Here is a 26,518-nt window from a genome sequence, read left to right as displayed (position 1 = left end):
AACGGCACAGATGAGTGATCACATGGCCTCTGACCCTGCCCTTGCAGGTGTGTACTACTCCATAGTCTAAACAGCACAGGTGAGTGACCATATAGCCTCTGAGCCTGCCCTTGCAGGTGTGTGGTACACAACAGTCTAAACAGCACAGGTGAGTGGTCACATGGCCTCTGAACCTACCCTTGCAGGCGTGTACTACTCAACAGTCTAAACAGCAACGGTGAGTGATCACATGGCCTCTGAGCCTGTCCTTGAACACGTGTGATACTCAACAGTCTAAACAGCACAGGTGAGTGATCACATGGCCTCTGAGCCTGCCCTTGCAGGCGTGTACTACACAAAAGTCTAAACAGCACAGGTGGCTGATCACATGGCCTCTGAGCCTGCCCTTGCAGATGTGTATTACTCAACAGTATAAACAGCACAGGTGAGTGATCACATGGCCTCTGAGCCTGCCCTTGCAGGCGTGTACTACTCAATAGTCTAAACAGCCAGGTGCGTGATCACATGGCCGCTGTGCCTGCCATTGCAGGTGTGTACTACTCAATAGTCTAAACAGCAGGTGTGTACTACTCAACAGTCTAAACAGCACAGGTGAGTGTTCACATGGACCCTGAGCCTGCCCTTACAGGTGTGTACTACTCAATAGTCTAAACAGCACAGGTGAGTGATCACATACTATTCAATAGTCTAAACAGAACAGGTAAGTGCTCACATGGCCCCTGAGCATGTCCTTGTACACGGTGACACTAAACAGTCTAAACAGCACAGGTGAGTGATCACATGGCCTCTCATCCTGCCCTTGCAGGCGTGTACTACTCAACAGTCTAAACAGCACAGGTGCCTGATCTCATGGACTCTGAGCCTGCCCTTGCAGGCGTGTACTACACAACAGTCTAAATAGCACAGGTGAGTGATCACATGGCCTCTGAGCCTGCCCTTGCAAGTGTGTGATACTCAACAATCTAAACAGCACAGGTGAGTGTTCGCATGGCCTCTGAGACTGCCCTTGCAGGTGTGTGCTACTCAATAGTCTAAACAGCACAGGTGAGTGATCACATACTACTCAATAGTCTAGACAGCACAGGTGAGTGATCACATGGCCTCTGATCCTGCCCTTGCAGGTGTGTGATACTCAACTGTCTAAACAGCACAGGTGAGTGTTCACATGGCCTATGAGCCTGCCCTCGCAGGCATGTTCTTCTCAACAGTCTAAACAGAACAGGTGAGTGATCACATGGCATCTAAGCCTGCCCTTACAGTTCTGTACTATTCAATGGTCTAAACAGCACAGGTGAGTGATCACATAGCCCCTGAGCCTGCCTTGCAGGTGTGTGATACTCAATAGTCTAAACAGCACAGGTGAGTGATCACATGGCCTCTGATCCTGCCATTGCAGGCGTGTACTACTCAACAGTCTAAACAGCACAGGTGAGTGATCACATGGCCTCTGAGTCTGCCCTTGTAGGTGTGTAGTACGCTATAGTCTAAACCGCACAGGTGAGAGACCATATTGCCCCTAAGCCTGCCCTTGCAGGTGTGTGATACTCAATAGTCTAAACAGCAGGCATGTACTTCTCAACAGTCTAAACAGCACAGGTGAGCGATCACATGGCCTCTGAGACTGCCCTTACAGGTGTGTACTACTCAATAGTCTAAACAGCACAGGTGAGTGATCACATACTATTCAATAGTCTAAACAGCATAGGTGAGTGATCACATGGCCTCTGAGCCTGCCCTTGCAGGTGTGTACTACTCAATAGTCTAAACAGCAGGTGTGTACAACTCAACAGTCTAAACAGCACAGGTGAGTGTTCACATGGCCCCTGGGCCTGCCCTTGCAGGCATGTACTTCTCAACAGTCTAAACAGCACAGGTGAGCAATCACATGGCCTCTGAGCTTGCCCTTACAGGTGTGTACTACTCAATAGTCTAAAGAGCACAGGTGAGTGATCACATACTATTCAATAGTCTAAACAGCACAGGTGAGTGATCACATGGCCCCTGAGCATGCCCTTGTACACGTGTGATACTCAACAGTCTAAACAGCACAGGTGAGTGTTCACATGGCCCCTGGGCCTGCCCTTGCAGGCATGTACTTCTCAACAGTCTAAACAGCACAGGTGAGCGATCACATGGCTTCTGAGCCTGCCCTTACAGGTGTGTACTACTCAATAGTCTAAACAGCACAGGTGAGTGATCACATACTATTCAATAGTCTAAACAGCACAGGTGAGTGATCACATGGCCTCTGAGCCTGCCCTTGCAGGTGTGTACTACTCAATAGTCTAAACAGCAGGTGTGTACAACTCAAAAGTCTAAACAGAACAGGTGAGTGACCATATAGCCCATGAGCCTGTCCTTGCAGGTGTGTGATACTCAACAGTCTAAACAGCACAGGTGAGTGACCACATGGCCTCTGAGCCTGCCCTTGCTGGTTTGTGATACTCAACAGTCTAAACAGCACAGGTGAGTGATCACATACTATTCAATAGTCTAAACAGCACAGGTAAGTGCTCACATGGCCCCTGAGCATGTCCTTGTACACTGTGATACTCAAACGTCTAAACAGCACAGGTGAGTGATCACATGGCCTCTCATCCTGCCCTTGCAGGCGTGTACTACTCAACAGTCTAAACAGCACAGGTGAGTGATCACATGGCCTCTGAGCCTGCCCTTGCAAGTGTGTGATACTCAACAATCTAAACAGCACAGGTGAGTGTTCGCATGGCCTCTGAGACTGCCCTTGCTGGTGTCAGCTACTCAATAGTCTAAACAGCACAGTGAGCGATCACATACTACTCAAAAGTCTAAACAGCACAGGTGAGTGATCACATGGCCTCTGATCCTGCCCTTGCAGGTGTGTGATACTCAATGATCTCAACAGCACAGGTGAGTGATCGCATACTATTCAATAGTTTAAACAGTACATGTGAGTGATCGCATGGCCTCTGAGCCTGCCCTTGCACGTGTGTACTTTTCAATAGTCTGAACAGCACAGGTGAGTGATCACATGGCCTTTGAGCCTGCCCTTGCAGGTGTGTACTTCTCAATAGTCTGAACAGCACAGGTGAGTGATCACATGGCATCTAAGCCTGCCCTTACAGTTCTGTACTATTCAATAGTCTAAACAGCACATTTGAGTGATCACATACTACTCAATAGTCTAAACAGCACAGGTGAGTGATCGCATGGCCTCTGAGCCTGCCCTTGCAGGTGTATACTACTCATTAGTCTAAACAGCACAGGTGAGTGATCACATACCCCTGAGCCTGCCTTGCAGGTGTGTGATACTCAACAGTCTAAACAGAACAGGTGAGTGATCACATGGCCTCTGATCCTACCATTGCAGGCGTGTACTACTCAACAGTCTAAACAGCACAGGTGAGTGATCACATGGCCTCTGAGCATGCCCTTGTACACATGTGATACTCAACAGTCTAAACAGCACAGGTGAGTTATCACATGGCCTCTGAGCCTGCCCTTGCAGGCGTTTACTAAACAGTCTAAACAGAACAGGTGGCGATCTTATGGCCTCTGAGCCTGCCCTTGCAGGCGTGTACTACTCAAGAGTCTAAACCACACATGGGAGTGATCACATGAACTCTGAGCCTGCCCTTACAGGTATATGATATTCAATGATCTGAACAGCACAGGTGAGTGATCACATGGCCTCTGAGACTGCACATGCAGCTGTGTGCTACTCAATATTCTAAACAGAACAGGTGAGTGATCACATACTACTCAATAGTCTATACAGCACAGGTGAGTGATCACATGGCCTCTGAGCCTGCCCTTGCAGGTGTGTACTACTCCATAGTCTAAACAGCACAGGTGAGTGACCATATAGCCTCTGAGCCTGCCCTTGCAGGTGTGTACTACTTATTAGTCTAAACAGCACAGGTGAGTGATCACATGACCTCTGAGTCTTCTCTTGTAGGTGTGTACTACTCCATCGTCTAAACAGCACAGGTGAATGACCATATAGCCCATGAGCCTGTCATTGCAGGTGTGTGATACTCAACAGTCTAAACAGCACAGGTGAGTGACCACATGGCATCTGAGCCTGCCCTTGCTGGTTTGTGATACTCAACAGTCTAAACAGCACAGGTGATTGATCACATAATATTCAATAGTCTAAACAGCACAGGTAAGTGCTCACATGGCCCCTGAGCATGTCCTTGTACACTGTGATACTCAGAAGTCTAAACAGCACAGGTGAGTGATCACATGGCCTCTCATCCTGCCCTTGCAGGCGTGTACTACTCAACAGTCTAAACAGCACAGGTGAGTGATCACATGGCCTCTGAGCCTGCCCTTGCAAGTGTGTGATACTCAACAATCTAAACAGCACAGGTGAGTGTTCGCATGGCCTCTGAGACTGCCCTTGCTGGTGTCAGCTACTCAATAGTCTAAACAGCACAGTGAGTGAACACATACTACTCAATAGTCTAAACAGCACAGGTGAGTGATCACATGGCCTCTGATCCTACCCTTGCAGGTGTGTGATACTCAACTGTCTAAACAGCACAGGTGAGTGTTCACATGGCCTATGAGCCTGCCCTCGCAGGCATGTTCTTCTCAACAGTCTAAACAGCACATGTGAGTGATCACATGGCCTCTGAGCCTGCCCTTGCAGGTGTGTGATACTCAATGATCTCAACAGCACAGGTGAGTGATCACATACTATTCAATAGTTTAAACAGTACATGTGAGTGATCGCATGGCCTCTGAGCCTGCCCTTGCACGTGTGTACTTTTCAATAGTCTGAACAGCACAGGTGAGTGATCACATGGCCTTTGAGCCTGCCCTTGCAGGTGTGTACTACTCAATAGTCTAAACAGCACAGGTGAGTGATCACATGGCATCTAAGCCTGCCCTTACAGTTCTGTACTATTCAATAGTCTAAACAGCACATTTGAGTGATCACATACTACTCAATAGTCTAAACAGCACAGGTGATTGATCGCATGGCCTCTGAGCCTGCCCTTGCAGGTGTATACTACTCAATAGTCTAAACAGCACAGGTGAGTGATCACATAGCCCCTGAGCCTGCCTTGCAGGTGTGTGATACTCAATAGTCTAAACACCACAGGTGAGTGATCACATGGCCTCTGATCATGCCATTGCAGGCGTGTACTACTCAACAGTCTAAACAGCACAGGTGAGTGATCACATGGCCTCTGAGTCTGCCCTTGTAGGTGTGTAGTACGCGATAGTCTAAACCACACAGGTGAGAGACCATATTGCCCCTGAGCCTGCCCTTGCAGGTGTGTGATACTCAACTGTCTAAACAGCACAGGTGTGTGTTCAAATGGCCTCTGAGCCTGCCCTTGCAGGCATGTACTTCTCAACAGTCTAAACAGCACAGGTGAGAGATCACATGGCCTCTGAGCCTGCCCTTGCAGGTGTGTGATACTCAATGATCTGAACAGCAGAGGTGAGTGATCACATGACCTCTGAGCCTGCCCTTACAGGTGTCCACTACTCAATAGTCTAAACAGCACATGTGAGTGATCACGTGGCCTCTGAGCCTGCCCTTACAGGTGTGAACTACTCAATGGTCTAAACGGCACAGATGAGTGATCACATGGCCTCTGACCCTGCCCTTGCAGGTGTGTACTACTCCATAGTCTAAACAGCACAGGTGAGTGACCATATAGCCTCTGAGCCTGCCCTTGCAGGTGTGTGGTACACAACAGTCTAAACAGCACAGGTGAGTGGTCACATGGCCTCTGAACCTACCCTTGCAGGCGTGTACTACTCAACAGTCTAAACAGCAACGGTGAGTGATCACATGGCCTCTGAGCCTGTCCTTGAACACGTGTGATACTCAACAGTCTAAACAGCACAGTTGAGTGATCACATGGCCTCTGAGCCTGCCCTTGCAGGCGTGTACTACACAAAAGTCTAAACAGCACAGGTGGCTGATCACATGGCCTCTGAGCCTGCCCTTGCAGGTGTGTATTACTCAACAGTATAAACAGCACAGGTGAGTGATCACATGGCCTCTGAGCCTGCCCTTGCAGGCGTGTACTACTCAATAGTCTAAACAGCCAGGTGCGTGATCACATGGCCTCTGTGCCCGCCATTGCAGGTGTGTACTACTCAATAGTCTAAACAGCAGGTGTGTACTACTCAACAGTCTAAACAGCACAGGTGAGTGTTCACGTGGACCCTGAGCCTGCCCTTACAGGTGTGTACTACTCAATAGTCTAAACAGCACAGGTGAGTGATCACATACTATTCAATAGTCTAAACAGCACAGGTAAGTGCTCACATGGCCCCTGAGCAAGCCCTTGTACACGGTGATACTCAACAGTCTAAACAGCACAGGTGAGTGATCACATGGCCTCTCATCCTGCCCTTGCAGGCGTGTACTACTCAACAGTCTAAACAGCACAGTTGCCTGATCTCATGGACTCTGAGCCTGCCCTTGCAGGCGTGTACTACACAACAGTCTAAATAGCACAGGTGAGTGATCACATGGCCTCTGAGCCTGCCCTTGCAAGTGTGTGATACTCAACAATCTAAACAGCACAGGTGAGAGACCATATTGCCCCTGATCCTGCCCTTGCAGGTGTGTGATACTCAACTGTCTAAACAGCACAGGTGTGTGTTCAAATGGCCTCTGAGCCTGCCCTTGCAGGCATGTACTTCTCAACAGTCTAAACAGCACAGGTGAGAGATCACATGGCCTCTGAGCCTGCCCTTGCAGGTGTGTGATACTCAATGATCTGAACAGCAGAGGTGAGTGATCACATGGCCTCTGAGCCTGCCCTTACAGGTGTCCACTACTCAATAGTCTAAACAGCACATGTGAGTGATCACATGGCCTCTGAGCCTGCCCTTACAGGTGTGAACTACTCAATGGTCTAAACGGCACAGATGAGTGATCACATGGCCTCTGACCCTGTCCTTGCAGGTGTGTACTACTCCATAGTCTAAACAGCACAGGTGAGTGACCATATAGCCTCTGAGCCTGCCCTTGCAGGTGTGTGGTACACAACAGTCTAAACAGCACAGGTGAGTGGTCACATGGCCTCTGAACCTACCCTTGCAGGCGTGTACTACTCAACAGTCTAAACAGCAACGGTGAGTGATCACATGGCCTCTGAGCCTGTCCTTGAACACGTGTGATACTCAACAGTCTAAACAGCACAGGTGAGTGATCACATGGCCTCTGAGCCTGCCCTTGCAGGCATGTTCTACACAAAAGTCTAAACAGCACAGGTGGCTGATCACATGGCCTCTGAGCCTGCCCTTGCAGATGTGTATTACTCAACAGTATAAACAGCACAGGTGAGTGATCACATGGCCTCTGAGCCTGCCCTTGCAGGCGTGTACTACTCAATAGTCTAAACAGCCAAGTGCGTGATCACATGGCCTCTGTGCCTGCCATTGCAGGTGTGTACTACTCAATAGTCTAAACAGCAGGTGTGTACTACTCAACAGTCTAAACAGCACAGGTGAGTGTTCACATGGACCCTGAGCCTGCCCTTACAGGTGTGTACTACTCAATAGGCTAAACAGCACAGCTGAGTGATCACATACTATTCAATAGTCTAAACAGCACAGGTAAGTGCTCACATGGCCCCTGAGCAAGCCCTTGTACACGGTGATACTCAACAGTCTAAACAGCACAGGTGAGTGATCACATGGCCTCTCATCCTGCCCTTGCAGGCGTGTACTACTCAGCAGTCTAAACAGCACAGGTGCCTGATCTCATGGACTCTGAGCCTGCCCTTGCAGGCGTGTACTACACAACAGTCTAAACAGCACAGGTGAGTGTTCGCATGGCCTCTGAGACTGCCCTTGCAGGTGTGTGCTACTCAATAGTCTAAACAGCACAGGTGAGTGATCACATACTACTCAATAGTCTAAACAGCACAGGTGAGTGATCACATGGCCTCTGATCCTGCCCTTGCAGGTGTGTGATACTCAACTGTCTAAACAGCACAGGTGAGTGTTCACATGGCCTATGAGCCTGCCCTCGCAGGCATGTTCTTCTCAACAGTCTAAACAGAACAGGTGAGTGATCACATGGCATCTAAGCCAGCCCTTACAGTTCTGTACTATTCAATGGTCTAAACAGCACAGGTGAGTGATCACATAGCCCCTGAGCCTGCCTTGCAGGTGTGTGATACTCAATAGTCTAAACAGCACAGGTGAGTGATCACATGGCCTCTGATCCTGCCATTGCAGGCGTGTACTACTCAACAGTCTAAACAGCACAGGTGAGTGATCACATGGCCTCTGAGTCTGCCCTTGTAGGTGTGTAGTACGCCATAGTCTAAACCGCACAGGTGAGAGACCATATGGCCCCTAAGCCTGCCCTTGCAGGTGTGTGATACTCAATAGTCTAAACAGCAGGCATGTACTTCTCAACAGTCTAAACAGCACAGGTGAGCGATCACATGGCCTCTGAGACTGCCCTTACAGGTGTGTACTACTCAATAGTCTAAACAGCACAGGTGAGTGATCACATACTATTCAATAGTCTAAACAGCACAGGTGAGTGATCACATGGCCTCTGAGCCTGCCCTTGCAGGTGTGTACTACTCAATAGTCTAAACAGCAGGTGTGTACTACTCAACAGTCTAAACAGCACAGGTGAGTGTTCACATGGCCCCTGGGCCTGCCCTTGCAGGCATGTACTTCTCAACAGTCTAAACAGCACAGGTGAGCGATCACATGGCCTCTGAGCCTGCCCTTACAGGTGTGTACTACTCAATAGTCTAAACAGCACAGGTGAGTGATCACATACTATTCAATAGTCTAAACAGCACAGGTGAGTGATCACATGGCCTCTGAGCCTGCCCTTGCAGGTGTGTACTACTCAATAGTCTAAACAGCAGGTGTGTACTACTCAAAAGTCTAAACAGCACAGGTGAGTGACCATATAGCCCATGAGCCTGTCCTTGCAGGTGTGTGATACTCAACAGTCTAAACAGCACAGGTGAGTGACCACATGGCCTCTGAGCCTGCCCTTGCTGGTTTGTGATACTCAACAGTCTAAACAGCACAGGTGAGTGATCACATACTATTCAATAGTCTAAACAGCACAGGTAAGTGCTCACATGGCCCCTGAGCATGTCCTTGTACACTGTGATACTCAAAAGTCTAAACAGCACAGGTGAGTGATCACATGGCCTCTCATCCTGCCCTTGCAGGCGTGTACTACTCAATAGTCTAAACAGCACAGGTGAGTGATCACATGGCCTCTGAGCCTGCCCTTGCAAGTGTGTGATACTCAACAATCTAAACAGCACAGGTGAGTGTTCGCATGGCCTCTGAGACTGTCCTTGCTGGTGTCAGCTACTCAATAGTCTAAACAGCACAGTGAGCGATCACATACTACTCAATAGTCTAAACAGCACAGGTAAGTGATCACATGGCCTCTGATCCTGCCCTTGCAGGTGTGTGATACTCAACTGTCTAAACAGCACAGGTGAGTGTTCACATGGCCTATGAGCCTGCCCTCGCAGGCATGTTCTTCTCAACAGTCTAAACAGCACATGTGAGTGATCACATGGCCTCTGAGCCTGCCCTTGCAGGTGTGTGATACTCAATGATCTCAACAGCACAGGTGAGTTATCACATACTATTCAATAGTTTAAACAGTACATGTGAGTGATCGCATGGCCTCTGAGCCTGCCCTTGCACGTGTGTACTTTTCAATAGTCTGAACAGCACAGGTGAGTGATCACATGGCCTTTGAGCCTGCCCTTGCAGGTGTGTACTACTCAATAGTCTAAACAGCGCAGGTGAGTGATCACATGGCATCTAAGCCTGCCCTTACAGTTCTGTACTATTCAATAGTCTAAACAGCACATTTGAGTGATCACATACTACTCAATAGTCTAAACAGCACAGGTGAGTGATCGCATGGCCTCTGAGCCTGCCCTTGCAGGTGTATACTACTCAATAGTCTAAACAGCACAGGTGAGTGATCACATAGCCCCTGAGCCTGCCTTGCAGGTGTGTGATACTCAATAGTCTAAACAGCACAGGTGAGTGATCACATGGCCTCTGATCATGCCATTGCAGGCGTGTACTACTCAACAGTCTAAACAGCACAGGTGAGTGATCACATGGCCTCTGAGTCTGCCCTTGTAGGTGTGTAGTACGCCATAGTCTAAACCGCACAGGTGAGAGACCATATTGCCCCTGAGCCTGCCCTTGCAGGTGTGTGATACTCAACTGTCTAAACAGCACAGGTGTGTGTTCAAATGGCCTCTGAGCCTGCCCTTGCAGGCATGTACTTCTCAATAGTCTAAACAGCACAGGTGAGAGATCACATGGCCTCTGAGCCTGCCCTTGCAGGTGTGTGATACTCATTGATCTGAACAGCAGAGGTGAGTGATCACATGGCCTCTGAGCCTGCCCTTACAGGTGTCCACTACTCAATAGTCTAAACAGCACATGTGAGTGATCACATGGCCTCTGAGCCTGCCCTTACAGGTGTGAACTACTCAATGGTCTAAACGGCACAGATGAGTGATCACATGGCCTCTGACCCTGCCCTTGCAGGTGTGTACTAGTCCATAGTCTAAACAGCACAGGTGAGTGACCATATAGCCTCTGAGCCTGCCCTTGCAGGTGTGTGGTACGCAACAGTCTAAACAGCACAGGTGAGTGGTCACATGGCCTCTGAACCTACCCTTGCAGGCGTGTACTACTCAACAGTCTAAACAGCAACGGTGAGTGATCACATGGCCTCTGAGCCTGTCCTTGAACACGTGTGATACTCAACAGTCTAAACAGCACAGGTGAGTGATCACATGGCCTCTGAGCCTGCCCTTGCAGGCGTGTACTACACAAAAGTCTAAACAGCACAGGTGGCTGATCACATGGCCTCTGAGCCTGCCCTTGCAGGTGTGTATTACTCAACAGTATAAACAGCACAGGTGAGTGATCACATGGCCTCTGAGCCTGCCCTTGCAGGCGTGTACTACTCAATAGTCTAAACAGCCAGGTGCGTGATCACATGGCCTCTGTGCCTGCCATTGCAGGTGTGTACTACTCAATAGTCTAAACAGCAGGTGTGTACTACTCAACAGTCTAAACAGCACAGGTGAGTGTTCACATGGACCCTGAGCCTGCCCTTACAGGTGTGTACTACTCAATAGTCTAAACAGCACAGGTGAGTGATCACATACTATTCAATAGTCTAAACAGCACAGGTAAGTGCTCACATGGCCCCTGAGCAAGCCCTTGTACACGGTGATACTCAACAGTCTAAACAGCACAGGTGAGTGATCACATGGCCTCTCATCCTGCCCTTGCAGGCGTGTACTACTCAACAGTCTAAACAGCACAGGTGAGAGATCACATGGCCTCTGAGCCTGCCCTTGCAGGTGTGTGATACTCAATGATCTGAACAGCAGAGGTGAGTGATCACATGGCCTCTGAGCCTGCCCTTACAGGTGTCCACTACTCAATAGTCTAAACAGCACATGTGAGTGATCACATGGCCTCTGAGCCTGCCCTTACAGGTGTGAACTACTCAATGGTCTAAACGGCACAGATGAGTGATCACATGGCCTCTGACCCTGCCCTTGCAGGTGTGTACTACTCCATAGTCTAAACAGCACAGGTGAGTGACCATATAGCCTCTGAGCCTGCCCTTGCAGGTGTGTGGTACGCAACAGTCTAAACAGCATAGGTGAGTGGTCACATGGCCTCTGAACCTACCCTTGCAGGCGTGTACTACTCAACAGTCTAAACAGCAACGGTGAGTGATCACATGGCCTCTGAGCCTGTCCTTGAACACGTGTGATACTCAACAGTCTAAACAGCACAGGTGAGTGATCACATGGCCTCTGAGCCTGCCCTTGCAGGCGTGTACTACACAAAAGTCTAAACAGCACAGGTGGCTGATCACATGGCCTCTGAGCCTGCCCTTGCAGGTGTGTATTACTCAAAAGTCTAAACAGCACAAGTGAGTGATCACATACTATTCAATAGTCTAAACAGCACAGGTGAGTGATCACATGGCCTCTGAGCCTGCCCTTGCAGGTGTGTACTACTCAATAGTCTAAACAGCAGGTGTGTACTACTCAACAGTCTAAACAGCACAGGTGAGTGTTCATATGGCCCCTGGGCCTGCCCTTGCAGGCATGTACTTCTCAACAGTCTAAACAGCACAGGTGAGCGATCACATGGCCTCTGAGCCTGCCCTTACAGGTGTGTACTACTCAATAGTCTAAACAGCACAGGTGAGTGCTCACATACTATTCAATAGTCTAAACAGCACAGGTGAGTGATCACATGGCCTCTGAGCCTGCCCTTGCAGGTGTGTTCTACTCAATAGTCTAAACAGCAGGTGTGTACTACTCAAAAGTCTAAACAGCACAGGTGAGTGACCATATAGCCCATGAGCCTGTCCTTGCAGGTGTGTGATACTCAACAGTCTAAACAGCACAGGTGAGTGACCACATGGCCTCTGAGCCTGCCCTTGCTGGTTTGTGATACTCAACAGTCTAAACAGCACAGGTGAGTGATCACATACTATTCAATAGTCTAAACAGCACAGGTAAGTGCTCACATGGCCCCTGAGCATGTCCTTGTACACTGTGATACTCAAAAGTCTAAACAGCACAGGTGAGTGATCACATGGCCTCTCATCCTGCCCTTGCAGGCGTGTACTACTCAACAGTCTAAACAGCACAGGTGAGTGATCACATGGCCTCTGAGCCTGCCCTTGCAAGTGTGTGATACTCAACAATCTAAACAGCACAGGTGAGTGTTCGCATGGCCTCTGAGACTGTCCTTGCTGGTGTCAGCTACTCAATAGTCTAAACAGCACAGTGAGCGATCACATACTACTCAATAGTCTAAACAGCACAGGTGAGTGATCACATGGCCTCTGATCCTGCCCTTGCAGGTGTGTGATACTCAACTGTCTAAACAGCACAGGTGAGTGTTCACATGGCCTATGAGCCTGCCCTCGCAGGAATGTTCTTCTCAACAGTCTAAACAGCACATGTGAGTGATCACATGGCCTCTGAGCCTGCCCTTGCAGGTGTGTGGTACGCAACAGTCTAAACAGCACAGGTGAGTGGTCACATGGCCTCTGAACCTACCCTTGCAGGCATGTACTACTCAACAGTCTAAACAGCAACGGTGAGTGATCACATGGCCTCTGAGCCTGTCCTTGAACACGTGTGATACTCAACAGTCTAAACAGCACAGGTGAGTGATCACATCGCCTCTGAGCCTGCCCTTGCAGGCGTGTACTACACAAAAGTCTAAACAGCACAGGTGGCTGATCACATGGCCTCTGAGCCTGCCCTTGCAGGTGTGTATTACTCAACAGTATAAACAGCACAGGTGAGTGATCACATGGCCTCCGAGCCTGCCCTTGCAGGCGTGTACTACTCAATAGTCTAAACAGCCAGGTGCGTGATCACATGGCCTCTGTGCCTGCCATTGCAGGTGTGTACTACTCAATAGTCTAAACAGCAGGTGTGTACTACTCAACAGTCTAAACAGCACAGGTGAGTGTTCACATGGACCCTGAGCCTGCCCTTACAGGTGTGTACTACTCAATAGTCTAAACAGCACAGGTGAGTGATCACATACTATTCAATAGTCTAAACAGCACAGGTAAGTGCTCACATGGCCCCTGAGCAAGCCCTTGTACACGGTGATACTCAACAGTCTAAACAGCACAGGTGAGTGATCACATGGCCTCTCATCCTGCCCTTGCAGGCGTGTACTACTCAACAGTCTAAACAGCACAGGTGAGAGATCACATGGCCTATGAGCCTGCCCTTGCAGGTGTGTGATACTCAATGATCTGAACAGCAGAGGTGAGTGATCACATGGCCTCTGAGCCTGCCTTTACAGGTGTCCACTACTCAATAGTCTAAACAGCACATGTGAGTGATCACATGGCCTCTGAGCCTGCCCTTACAGGTGTGAACTACTCAATGGTCTAAACGGCACAGATGAGTGATCACATGGCCTCTGACCCTGCCCTTGCAGGTGTGTACTACTCCATAGTCTAAACAGCACAGGTGAGTGACCATATAGCCTCTGAGCCTGCCCTTGCAGGTGTGTGGTACGCAACAGTCTAAACAGCACAGGTGAGTGGTCACATGGCCTCTGAACCTACCCTTGCAGGCGTGTACTACTCAACAGTCTAAACAGCAACGGTGAGTGATCACATGGCCTCTGAGCCTGTCCTTGAACACGTGTGATACTCAACAGTCTAAACAGCACAGGTGAGTGATCACATGGCCTCTGAGCCTGCCCTTGCAGGCGTGTACTACACAAAAGTCTAAACAGCACAGGTGGCTGATCACATGGCCCATGAGCCTGCCCTTGCAGGTGTGTATTACTCAACAGTCTAAACAGCACAGGTGAGTGATCACATACTATTCAATAGTCTAAACAGCACAGGTGAGTGATCACATGGCCTCTGAGCCTGCCCTTGCAGGTGTGTACTACTCAATAGTCTAAACAGCAGGTGTGTACTACTCAACAGTCTAAACAGCACAGGTGAGTGTTCACATGGCCCCTGGGCCTGCCCTTGCAGGCATGTACTTCTCAACAGTCTAAACAGCACAGGTGAGCGATCACATGGCCTCTGAGCCTGCCCTTACAGGTGTGTACTACTCAATAGTCTAAACAGCACAGGTGAGTGATCACATACTATTCAATAGTCTAAACAGCACAGGTGAGTGATCACATGGCCTCTGAGCCTGCCCTTGCAGGTGTGTACTACTCAATAGTCTAAACAGCAGGTGTGTACTACTCAAAAGTCTAAACAGCACAGGTGAGTGACCATATAGCCCATGAGCCTGTCCTTGCAGGTGTGTGATACTCAACAGTCTAAACAGCACAGGTGAGTGACCACATGGCCTCTGAGCCTGCCCTTGCTGGTTTGTGATACTCAACAGTCTAAACAGCACAGGTGAGTGATCACATACTATTCAATAGTCTAAACAGCACATGTAAGTGCTCAATGACCCCTGAGCATGTCCTTGTACACTGTGATACTCAAAAGTCTAAACAGCACAGGTAAGTGATCACATGGCCTCTCATCCTGCCCTTGCAGGCGTGTACTACTCAACAGTCTAAACAGCACAGGTGAGTGATCACATGGCCTCTGAGCCTGCCCTTGCAAGTGTGTGATACTCAACAATCTAAACAGCACAGGTGAGTGTTCGCATGGCCTCTGAGACTGTCCTTGCTGGTGTCAGCTACTCAATAGTCTAAACAGCACAGTGAGCGATCACATACTACTCAATAGTCTAAACAGCACAGGTGAGTGATCACATGGCCTCTGATCCTGCCCTTGCAGGTGTGTGATACTCAACTGTCTAAACAGCACAGGTGAGTGTTCACATGGCCTATGAGCCTGCCCTCGCAGGCATGTTCTTCTCAACAGTCTAAACAGCACATGTGAGTGATCACATGGCCTCTGAGCCTGCCCTTGCAGGTGTGTGATACTCAATGATCTCAACAGCACAGGTGAGTGATCACATACTATTCAATAGTTTAAATAGTACATGTGAGTGATCGCATGGCCTCTGAGCCTGCCCTTGCACGTGTGTACTTTTCAATAGTCTGAACAGCACAGGTGAGTGATCACATGGCCTTTGAGCCTGCCCTTGCAGGTGTGTACTACTCAATAGTCTAAACAGCACAGGTGAGTGATCACATGGCATCTAAGCCTGCCCTTACAGTTCTGTACTATTCAATAGTCTAAACAGCACATTTGAGTGATCACATACTACTCAATAGTCTAAACAGCACAGGTGAGTGATCGCATGGCCTCTGAGCCTGCCCTTGCAGGTGTATACTACTCAATAGTCTAAACAGCACAGGTGAGTGATCACATAGCCCCTGAGCCTGCCTTGCAGGTGTGTGATACTCAATAGTCTAAACAGCACAGGTGAGTGATCACATGGCCTCTGATCATGCCATTGCAGGCGTGTACTACTCAACAGTCTAAACAGAACAGGTGAGTGATCACATGGCCTCTGAGTCTGCCCTTGTAGGTGTGTAGTACGCCATAGTCTAAACCGCACAGGTGAGAGACCATATTGCCCCTGAGCCTGCCCTTGCAGGTATGTGATACTCAACAGTCTAAACAGCACAGGTGTGTGTTCAAATGGCCTCTGAGCCTGCCCTTGCAGGCATGTACTTCTCAATAGTCTAAACAGCACAGGTGAGAGATCACATGGCCTCTGAGCCTGCCCTTGCAGGTGTGTGATACTCAATGATCTGAACAGCAGAGGTGAGTGATCACATGGCCTCTGAGCCTGTCCTTGAACACGTGTGATACTCAACAGTCTAAACAGCACAGGTGAGTGATCACATGGCCTCTGAGCCTGCCCTTGCAGGCGTGTACTACACAAAAGTCTAAACAGCACAGGCGGCTGATCACATGGCCTCTGAGCCTGCCCTTGCAGGTGTGTATTACTCAACAGTCTAAACAGCACAGGTGAGTGATCACATGGCCTCTGAGCCTGCCCTTGCAGGCGTGTACTACTCAATAGTCTAAACAGCCAGGTGCGTGATCACATGGCCTCTGTGCCTGCCATTGCAGGTGTGTACTACTCAATAGTCTAAACAGCAGGTGTGTACTACTCAACAGTCTAAACAGCACAGGTGAGTGTTCACATGGTCCCTGAGCCTGCCCTTACAGGTGTGTACTACTCAATAGTCTAAACAGCACAGGTGAGTGATCACATACTATTCAATAGTATAAACAGTACATGTGAGTGATCGCATGGCCTCTGAGCCTGCCCTTGCACGTGTGTACTTTTCAATAGTCTGAACAGCACAGGTGAGTGATCACATGGCCTTTGAGCCTGCCCTTGCAGGTGTGTACTACTCAATAGTCTAAACAGCACAGGTGAGTGATAACATGGCATCTAAGCCTGCCCTTACAGTTCTGTACTATTCAATAGTCTAAACAGCACATTTGAGTGATCACATACCTCTCAATAGTCTAAACAGCACTGGTGAGTGATCGCATGGCCTCTGAGCCTGCCCTTGCAGGTGTATACTACTCAATAGTCTAAACAGCACAGGTGAGTGATCACATAGCCCCTGAGCCTGCCTTGCAGGTGTGTGATACTCAATAGTCTAAACAGCACAGGTGAGTGATCACAGGGCCTCTGATCATGCCATTGCAGGCGTGTACTACTCAACAGTCTAAACAGCACAGGTGAGTGATCACATGGCCTCTGAGTCTGCCCTTGTAGGTGTGTAGTACGCCATAGTCTAAACCGCACAGGTGAGAGACCATATTGCCCCTGAGCCTGCCCGTGCAGGTGTGTGATACTCAACTGTCTAAACAGCACAGGTGTGTGTTCAAATGGCCTCTGAGCCTGCCCTTGCAGGCATGTACTTCTCAACAGTCTAAACAGCACAGGTGAGAGATCACATGGCCTCTGAGCCTGCCCTTGCAGGTGTGTGATACTCAATGATCTGAACAGCAGAGGTGAGTGATCACATGGCCTCTGAGCCTGCCCTTACAGGTGTCCACTACTCAATAGTCTAAACAGCACATGTGAGTGATCACATGGCCTCTGAGCCTGCCCTTACAGGTGTGAACTACTCAATGGTCTAAACGGCACAGATGAGTGATCACATGGCCTCTGACCCTGCCCTTGCAGGTGTGTACTACTCCATAGTCTAAACAGCACAGGTGAGTGACCATATAGCCTCTGAGCCTGCCCTTGCAGGTGTGTGGTACGCAACAGTCTAAACAGCACAGGTGAGTGGTCACATGGCCTCTGAACCTACCCTTGCAGGCGTGTACTACTCAACAGTCTAAACAGCAACGGTGAGTGATCACATGGCCTCTGAGCCTGTCCTTGAACACGTGTGATACTCAACAGTCTAAACAGCACAGGTGAGTGATCACATGGCCTCTGAGCCTGCCCTTGCAGGCGTGTACTACACAAAAGTCTAAACAGCACAGGTGGCTGATCACATGGCCTCTGAGCCTGCCCTTGCAGGTGTGTATTACTCAACAGTATAAACAGCACAGGTGAGTGATCACATGGCCTCTGAGCCTGCCCTTGCAGGCGTGTACTACTCAATAGTCTAAACAGCCAGGTGCGTGATCACATGGCCTCTGTGCCTGCCATTGCAGGTGTGTACTACTCAATAGTCTAAACAGCAGGTGTGTACTACTCAACAGTCTAAACAGCACAGGTGAGTGTTCACATGGACCCTGAGCCTGCCCTTACAGGTGTGTACTACTCAATAGTCTAAACAGCACAGGTGAGTGATCACATACTATTCAATAGTCTAAACAGCACAGGTAAGTGCTCACATGGCCCCTGAGCAAGCCCTTGTACACGGTGATACTCAACAGTCTAAACAGCACAGGTGAGTGATCACATGGCCTCTCATCCTGCCCTTGCAGGCGTGTACTACTCAACAGTCTAAACAGCACAGGTGAGAGATCACATGGCCTCTGAGCCTGCCCTTGCAGGTGTGTGATACTCAATGATCTGAACAGCAGAGGTGAGTGATCACATGGCCTCTGAGCCTGCCCTTACAGGTGTCCACTACTCAATAGTCTAAACAGCACATGTGAGTGATCACATGGCCTCTGAGCCTGCCCTTACAGGTGTGAACTACTCAATGGTCTAAACGGCACAGATGAGTGATCACATGGCCTCTGACCCTGCCCTTGCAGGTGTGTACTACTCCATAGTCTAAACAGCACAGGTGAGTGACCATATAGCCTCTGAGCCTGCCCTTGCAGGTGTGTGGTACGCAACAGTCTAAACAGCACAGGTGAGTGGTCACATGGCCTCTGAGCCTGCCCTTGCAGGCGTGTACTACTCAACAGTCTAAACAGCACAGGTGCCTGATCTCATGGACTCTGAGCCTGCCCTTGCAGGCGTGTACTACACAACAGTCTAAATAGCACAGGTGAGTGATCACATAGCCTCTGAGCCTGCCCTTGCAAGTGTGTGATACTCAACAATCTAAACAGCACAGGTGAGAGACCATATTGCCCCTGATCCTGCCCTTGCAGGTGTGTGATACTCAACTGTCTAAACAGCACAGGTGTGTGTTCAAATGGCCTCTGAGCCTGCCCTTGCAGGCATGTACTTCTCAACAGTCTAAACAGCACAGGTGAGAGATCACATGGCCTCTGAGCCTGCCCTTGCAGGTGTGTGATACTCAATGATCTGAACAGCAGAGGTGAGTGATCACATGGCCTCTGAGCATGCCCTTACAGGTGTCCACTACTCAATAGTCTAAACAGCACATGTGAGTGATCACATGGCCTCTGAGCCTGCCCTTACAGGTGTGAACTACTCAATGGTCTAAACGGCACAGATGAGTGATCACATGGCCTCTGACCCTGCCCTTGCAGGTGTGTACTACTCCATAGTCTAAACAGCACAGGTGAGTGACCATATAGCCTCTGAGCCTGCCCTTGCAGGTGTGTGGTACACAACAGTCTAAACAGCACAGGTGAGTGGTCACATGGCCTCTGAACCTACCCTTGCAGGCGTGTACTACTCAACAGTCTAAACAGCAACGGTGAGTGATCACATGGCCTCTGAGCCTGTCCTTGAACACGTGTGATACTCAACAGTCTAAACAGCACAGGTGAGTGATCACATGGCCTCTGAGTCTGCCCTTGCAGGCGTGTACTACACAAAAGTCTAAACAGCACAGGTGGCTGATCACATGGCCTCTGAGCCTGCCCTTGCAGGTGTGTATTACTCAACAGTATAAACAGCACAGGTGAGTGATCACATGGCCTCTGAGCCTGCCCTTGCAGGCTTGTACTACTCAATAGTCTAAACAGCCAGGTGCGTGATCACATGGCCTCTGTGCCTGCCATTGCAGGTGTGTACTACTCAATAGTCTAAACAGCAGGTGTGTACTACTCAACAGTCTAAACAGCACAGGTGAGTGTTTACATGGACCCTGAGCCTGCCCTTACAGGTGTGTACTACTCAATAGTCTAAACAGCACAGGTGAGTGATCACATACTATTCAATAGTCTAAACAGCACAGGTAAGTGCTCACATGGCCCCTGAGCATGCCCTTGTACACGGTGATACTCAACAGTCTAAACAGCACAGGTGAGTGATCACATGGCCTCTCATCCTGCCCTTGCAGGCGTGTAATACTCGACAGTCTAAACAGCACAGGTGCCTGATCTCATGGACTCTGAACCTGCCCTTGCAGGCGTGTACTACACAACAGTCTAAATAGCACAGGTGAGTGATCACATGGCCTCTGAGCCTGCCCTTGCAAGTGTGTGATACTCAACAATCTAAACAGCACAGGTGAGTGTTCGCATGGCCTCTGAGACTGCCCTTGCAGGTGTGTGCTACTCAATAGTCTAAACAGCACAGGTGAGTGATCACATACTACTCAATAGTCTAAACAGCACAGGTGAGTGATCACATGGCCTCTGATCCTGCCCTTGCAGGTGTGTGATACTCAACTTTCTAAACAGCACAGGTGAGTGTTCACATGGCCTATGAGCCTGCCCTCGCAGGCATGTTCTTCTCAACAGTCTAAACAGAACAGGTGAGTGATCACATGGCATCTAAGCCTGCCCTTACAGTTCTGTACTATTCAATGGTCTAAACAGCACATTTGAGTGATCACATACTACTCAATAGTCTAAACAGCACAGGTGAGTGATCGCATGGCCTCTGAGCCTGCCCTTGCAGGTGTATACTACTCAATAGTCTAAACAGCACAGGTGAGTGATCACATAGCCCCTGAGCCTGCCTTGCAGGTGTGTGATACTCAATAGTCTAAACAGCACAGGTGAGTGATCACATGGCCTCTGATCCTGCCATTGCAGGCGTGTACTACTCAACAGTCTAAACAGCACAGGTGAGTGATCACATGGCCTCTGAGTCTGCCCTTGTAGGTGTGTAGTACGCCATAGTCTAAACCGCACAGGTGAGAGACCATATTGCCCCTGAGCATGCCCTTGCAGGTGTGTGATACTCAATAGTCTAAACAGCAGGCATGTACTTCTCAACAGTCTAAACAGCACAGGTGAGCGATCACATGGCATCTGAGACTTCCCTTACAGGTGTGTACTACTCAATAGTCTAAACAGCACAGGTGAGTGATCACATACTATTCAATAGTCTAAACAGCACAGGTGAGTGATCACATGGCCTCTGAGCCTGCCCTTGCAGGTGTGTACTACTCAACAGTCTAAACAGCAGGTGTGTACTACTCAACAGTCTAAACAGCACAGGTGAGTGTTCACATGGCCCCTGGGCCTGCCCTTGCAGGCATGTACTTCTCAACAGTCTAAACAGCACAGGTGAGCGATCACATGGCCTCTGAGCCTGCCCTTACAGGTGTGTACTACTCAATAGTCTAAACAGCACAGGTGAGTGATCACATACTATTCAATAGTCTAAACAGCACAGGTGAGTGATCACATGGCCCCTGAGCATGCCCTTGTACACGTGTGATACTCAACAGTCTAAACAGCACAGGTGAGTGTTCACATGGCCCCTGGGCCTGCCCTTGCAGGCATGTACTTCTCAAAAGTCTAAACAGCACAGGTGAGCGATCACATGGCCTCTGAGCCTGCCCTTACAGGTGTGTACTACTCAATAGTCTAAACAGCACAGGTGAGTGTTCACATGGCCCCTGGGCCTGCCCTTGCAGGCATGTACTTCTCAACAGTCTAAACAGCACAGGTGAGCGATCACATGGCCTCTGAGCCTGCCATTGCTGGTTTGTGATACTCAACAGTCTAAACAGCACAGGTGAGTGATCACATGGCCTCTGTGCCTGCCATTGCAGGTGTGTACTACTCAATAGTCTAAACAGCAGGTGTGTACTACTCAACAGTCTAAACAGCACAGATGAGTGTTCACATGGACCCTGAGCCTGCCCTTACAGGTGTGTACTACTCAATAGTCTAAACAGCACAGGTGAGTGATCACATACTATAGTCTGAACAGCACAGGTAAGTGCTGACATGGCCCCTGAACATGCCCTTGTACACGGTGATACTCAACAGTCTAAACAGCACAGGTGAGTGATCACATGGCCTCTCATCCTGCCCTTGCAGGCGTGTACTACTCAACAGTCTGAACAGCACAGGTGAGTGATCACATGGCCTTTGAGCCTGCCCTTGCAGGTGTGTACTACTCAATAGTCTAAACAGCACAGGTGAGTGATCACATGGCATCTAAGCCTGCCCTTACAGTTCTGTACTATTCAATGGTCTAAACAGCACATTTGAGTGATCACATACTACTGAATAGTCTAAACAGCACAGGTGAATGATCGCATGGCCTCTGAGTCTGCCCTTGCAGGTGTGTACTACTCAATAGTCTAAACAGCACAGGTGAGTGATCACATAGCCCCTGAGCCTGCCTTGCAGGTGTGTGATACTCAATAGTCTAAACAGCACAGGTGAGTGATCACATGGCCTCTGATCCTGCCATTGCAGGCGTGTACTACTCAACAGTCTAAACAGCACAGGTGAGTGATCACATGGCCTCTGAGTCTGCCCTTGTAGGTGTGTAGTACGACATAGGGCCTCATTACGACCCTGGCGGTAAGGGGTTAACGCCAGCGTTAGCTGCGCCGACCCCTTACCGCCAATTACGAGGTCCCTTAGCGCCATGGCGCTTTTAACACCTGCTTTTAGCAGGTGTTAAAATCCATGGCGCTAAGGGACCATGGAGTTAATTACGCCACCGTAATTTACGGTGGCGTAATTAACGCCTTCCCCACTCCCATTATGCCCTATGGGGCAAAAATGGGAATGGGGAAGGGTAAATGGGGATTGGGGACTTACCGCCCCGCCAAGGTCGGAATGGGGCGGTAAGTCCGCCAACCACCATGGCGTAAACGTAGTTTACGCCATGGTGGTAAAGTCACGGCCCAGGCGGTAACTTACCGCCTGGGTCGTAATGAGGCCCATAGTCTAAACCGCACAGGTGAGTGACCATATTGCCCCTGAGCCTGCCCTTGCAGGTGTGTGATACTACACAGTCTAAACAGCATAGGTGAGTGATCACATGCCCTCTGAGCCTGCCCTTGCAGGTTTGTGATAGTCAACAGTCTAAACAGCACAGGTGAGTGATCACATAGCCTCTGTGCCTGCCCTTGCAGGCATGTACTTCTCAACAGTCTAAACAGCACAGGTGAGCGATCACATGGCCTCTGAGCCTGCCCTTGCAGGTGTGTACTACTCAATAGTCTAAACAGCAGGTGTGTACTACTCAACAGTCTAAACAGCACAGGTGAGTGTTCACATGGACCCTTGGCCTGCCCTTGCAGGCATGTGCTTCTCAACAGTCTAAACAGCACAGGTGAGTGATCACATACTATTCAATAGTCTAAACAGCACAGGTGAGTGATCACATGGCCCCTGAGCATGCCCTTGTACACGTGTGATACTCAACAGTCTAAACAGCACAGGTGAGTGATCACATGGCCTCTGAGCCTGCCCTTGCTGGTTTGTGATACTCAACAGTCTAAACAGCACAGGTGAGTGATCACATGGCCTCTGTGCCTGCCATTGCAGGTGTGTACTACTCAATAGTCTAAACAGCAGGTGTGTACTACTCAACAGTCTAAACAGCACAGATGAGTGTTCACATGGACCCTGAGCCTGCCCTTACAGGTGTGTACTACTCAATAGTCTAAACAGCACAGGTGAGTGATCACATACTATAGTCTACACAGCACAGGTAAGTGCTCACATGGCCCCTGAGCATGCCCTTGTACACGATGATACTCAACAGTCTAAACAGGACAGGTGAGTGATCACATGGCCTCTCATCCTGCCCTTGCAGGCGTGTACTACTCAACAGTCTGAACAGCACAGGTGAGTGATCACATGGCCTTTGAGCCTGCCCTTGCAGGTGTGTACTACTCAATAGTCTAAACAGCACAGGTGAGTGATCACATGGCATCTAAGCCTGCCCTTACAGTTCTGTACTATTCAATGGTCTAAACAGCACATTTGAGTGATCACATACTACTCAATAGTCTAAACAGCACAGGTGAATGATCGCATGGCCTCTGAGTCTGCCCTTGCACGTGTGTACTACTCAATAGTCTAAACAGCACAGGTGAGTGATCACATAGCCCCTGAGCCTGCCTTGCAGGTGTGTGATACTCAATAGTCTAAACAGCACAGGTGAGTGATCACATGGCCTCTGATCCTGCCATTGCAGGCGTGTACTACTCAACAGTCTAAACAGCACAGGTGAGTGATCACATGGCCTCTGAGTCTGCCCTTGTAGGTGTGTAGTACGACATAGTCTAAACCGCACAGGTGAGTGACCATATTGCCCCTGAGCCTGCCCTTGCAGGTGTGTGATACTACACAGTCTAAACAGCACAGGTGAGTGATCACATGGCCTCTGAGCCTGCCCTTGCAGGTTTGTAATAGTCAACAGTCTAAACAGCACAGGTGAGTGATCACATGGCCTCTGAGCCTGCCCTTGCAGGTGTGTACTACTCAATAGTCTAAACAGCAGGTGTGTACTACTCAACAGTCTAAACAGCACAGGTGAGTGTTCACATGGCCCCTGGGCCTGCCCTTGCAGGCATGTACTTCTCAACAGTCTAAACAGCACAGGTGAGCGATCACATACTATTCAATAGTCTAAACAGCACAGGTGAGTGATCACATGGCCTCTGAGCCTGCCCTTGCAGGTATGTACTACTCAATAGTCTAAACAGCAGGTGTGTACTGCTCAACAGTCTAAACAGCACAGGTGAGTGTTCACATGGCCCCTGGGCCTGCCCTTGCAGGCATGTACTTATCAACAGTCTAAAAAGCACAGGTGAGCGATCACATGGCCTCTGAGCCTGCCCTTACAGGTGTGTACTACTCAATAGTCTAAAGAGCACAGGTGAGTGATCACATACTATTCAACAGTCTAAACAGCACAGGTGAGTGATCACATGGCCTCTGAGCCTGCCCTTACATGTGTGTACTACTCAATAGTCTAAACAGCACAGGTGAGTGATCACATACTATTCAATAGTCTAAACAGCACAGGTGAGTGATCACATGGCCCCTGAGCATGCCCTTGTACACGTGTGATACTCAACAGTCTAAACAGCACAGGTGAGCGATCAAATGGCATCTGAGCCTGCCCTTACAGGTGTGTACTACTCAATAGTCTAAACAGCACAGGTGAGCGATCACATGGCCTCTGAGCCTGCCCTTGCAGGTGTGTACTACTCAATAGTCTAAACTGCAGGTGTGTACTACACAACAGTCTAAACAGCACAGGTGAGTGTTCACATGGCCCCTGAGCATGCCCTTGTACACATGTGATGCTCAACAGTCTAAACAGCACAGGTGAGTGTTCACATGGCCCCTGGGCCTGCCCTTGCAGGCATGTACTTCTCAACAGTCTAAACAGCACAGGTGAGCGATCACATGGCCTCTGAGCCTGCCCTTACAGGTGTGTACTACTCAATAGTCTAAACAGCACAGGTGAGTGATCACATACTATTCAATAGTCTAAACAGCACAGGTGAGTGATCACATGGCCTCTGAGCCTGCCCTTGCAGTTGTGTACTACTCAATAGTCTAAACAGCAGGTGTGTACTACTCAACAGTCTAAACAGCACAGGTGAGTGTTCACATGGCCCCTGGGCCTGCCCTTGCAGGTGTGTACTACTCAACAGTCTAAACAGCACAGGTGAGTGTTCACATGGCCTCTGAGCCTGCCCTTTCAGGTGTGTACTACTCAATAGTCTAAACAGCACAGGTGAGTGATCACATACTATTCAACAGTCTAAACAGCACAGGTGAGTGATCACATGGCCTCTGAGCCTGCCCTTACAGGTGTGTACTACTCAATAGTCTAAACAGCACAGGTGAGTGATCACATACTATTCAATAGTCTAAACAGCACAGGTGAGTGATCACATGGCCCCTGAGCATGCCCTTGTACACGTGTGATACTCAACAGTCTAAACAGCACAGGTGAGCGATCAAATGGCATCTGAGCCTGCCCTTACAGGTGTGTACTACTCAATAGTCTAAACAGCACAGGTGAGTGATCACATAGCCCCTGAGCCTGCCTTGCAGGTGTGTGATACTCAATAGTCTAAACAGCACAGGTGAGTGATCACATGGCCTCTGAGTCTGCCCTTGTAGGTGTGTAGTACGCCATAGTCTAAACCGCACAGGTGAGTGACCATATTGCCCCTGAGCCTGCCCTTGCAGGTGTGTGATACTACACAGTCTAAACAGCACAGGTGAGTGATCACATAGCCTCTGTGCCTGCCCTTGCAGGCATGTACTTCTCAACATTCTAAACAGCACAGGTGAGCGATCACATGGCCTCTGAGCCTGCCCTTGCAGGTGTGTACTACTCAATAGTCTAAACAGCAGGTGTGTACTACTCAACAGTCTGAACAGCACAGGTGAGTGTTCACATGGCCCCTGGGCCTGCCCTTGCAGGCATGTACTTCTCAACAGTCTAAACAGCACAAGTGAGCTATCACATACTATTCAATAGTCTAAACAGCACAGGTGAGTGATCACATG

At 49.4% G+C, this 26,518-nt stretch overlaps 1 protein-coding gene across 1 annotated transcript in view; it reads left to right on the top strand.

The window, feature by feature from the left end:
- Positions 1-26,518, top strand: part of LOC138510649 (vomeronasal type-2 receptor 26-like) — a 370,708-nt gene that overhangs the window by 104,656 nt on the left and 239,534 nt on the right. The gene's annotated exons all lie outside the window — the stretch shown is intronic.

The sequence above is a fragment of the Ambystoma mexicanum genome, chromosome 6p (assembly GCF_040938575.1).
Source record: "Ambystoma mexicanum isolate Mex_15411 chromosome 6p, UKY_AmexF1_1, whole genome shotgun sequence".
In the NCBI taxonomy this organism is placed as follows: Eukaryota; Metazoa; Chordata; class Amphibia; order Caudata; family Ambystomatidae; genus Ambystoma; species Ambystoma mexicanum.
The sequence above is the reverse complement of the archived record's forward strand: the minus strand, read 5'-3'. Positions and strand labels throughout refer to the sequence as shown.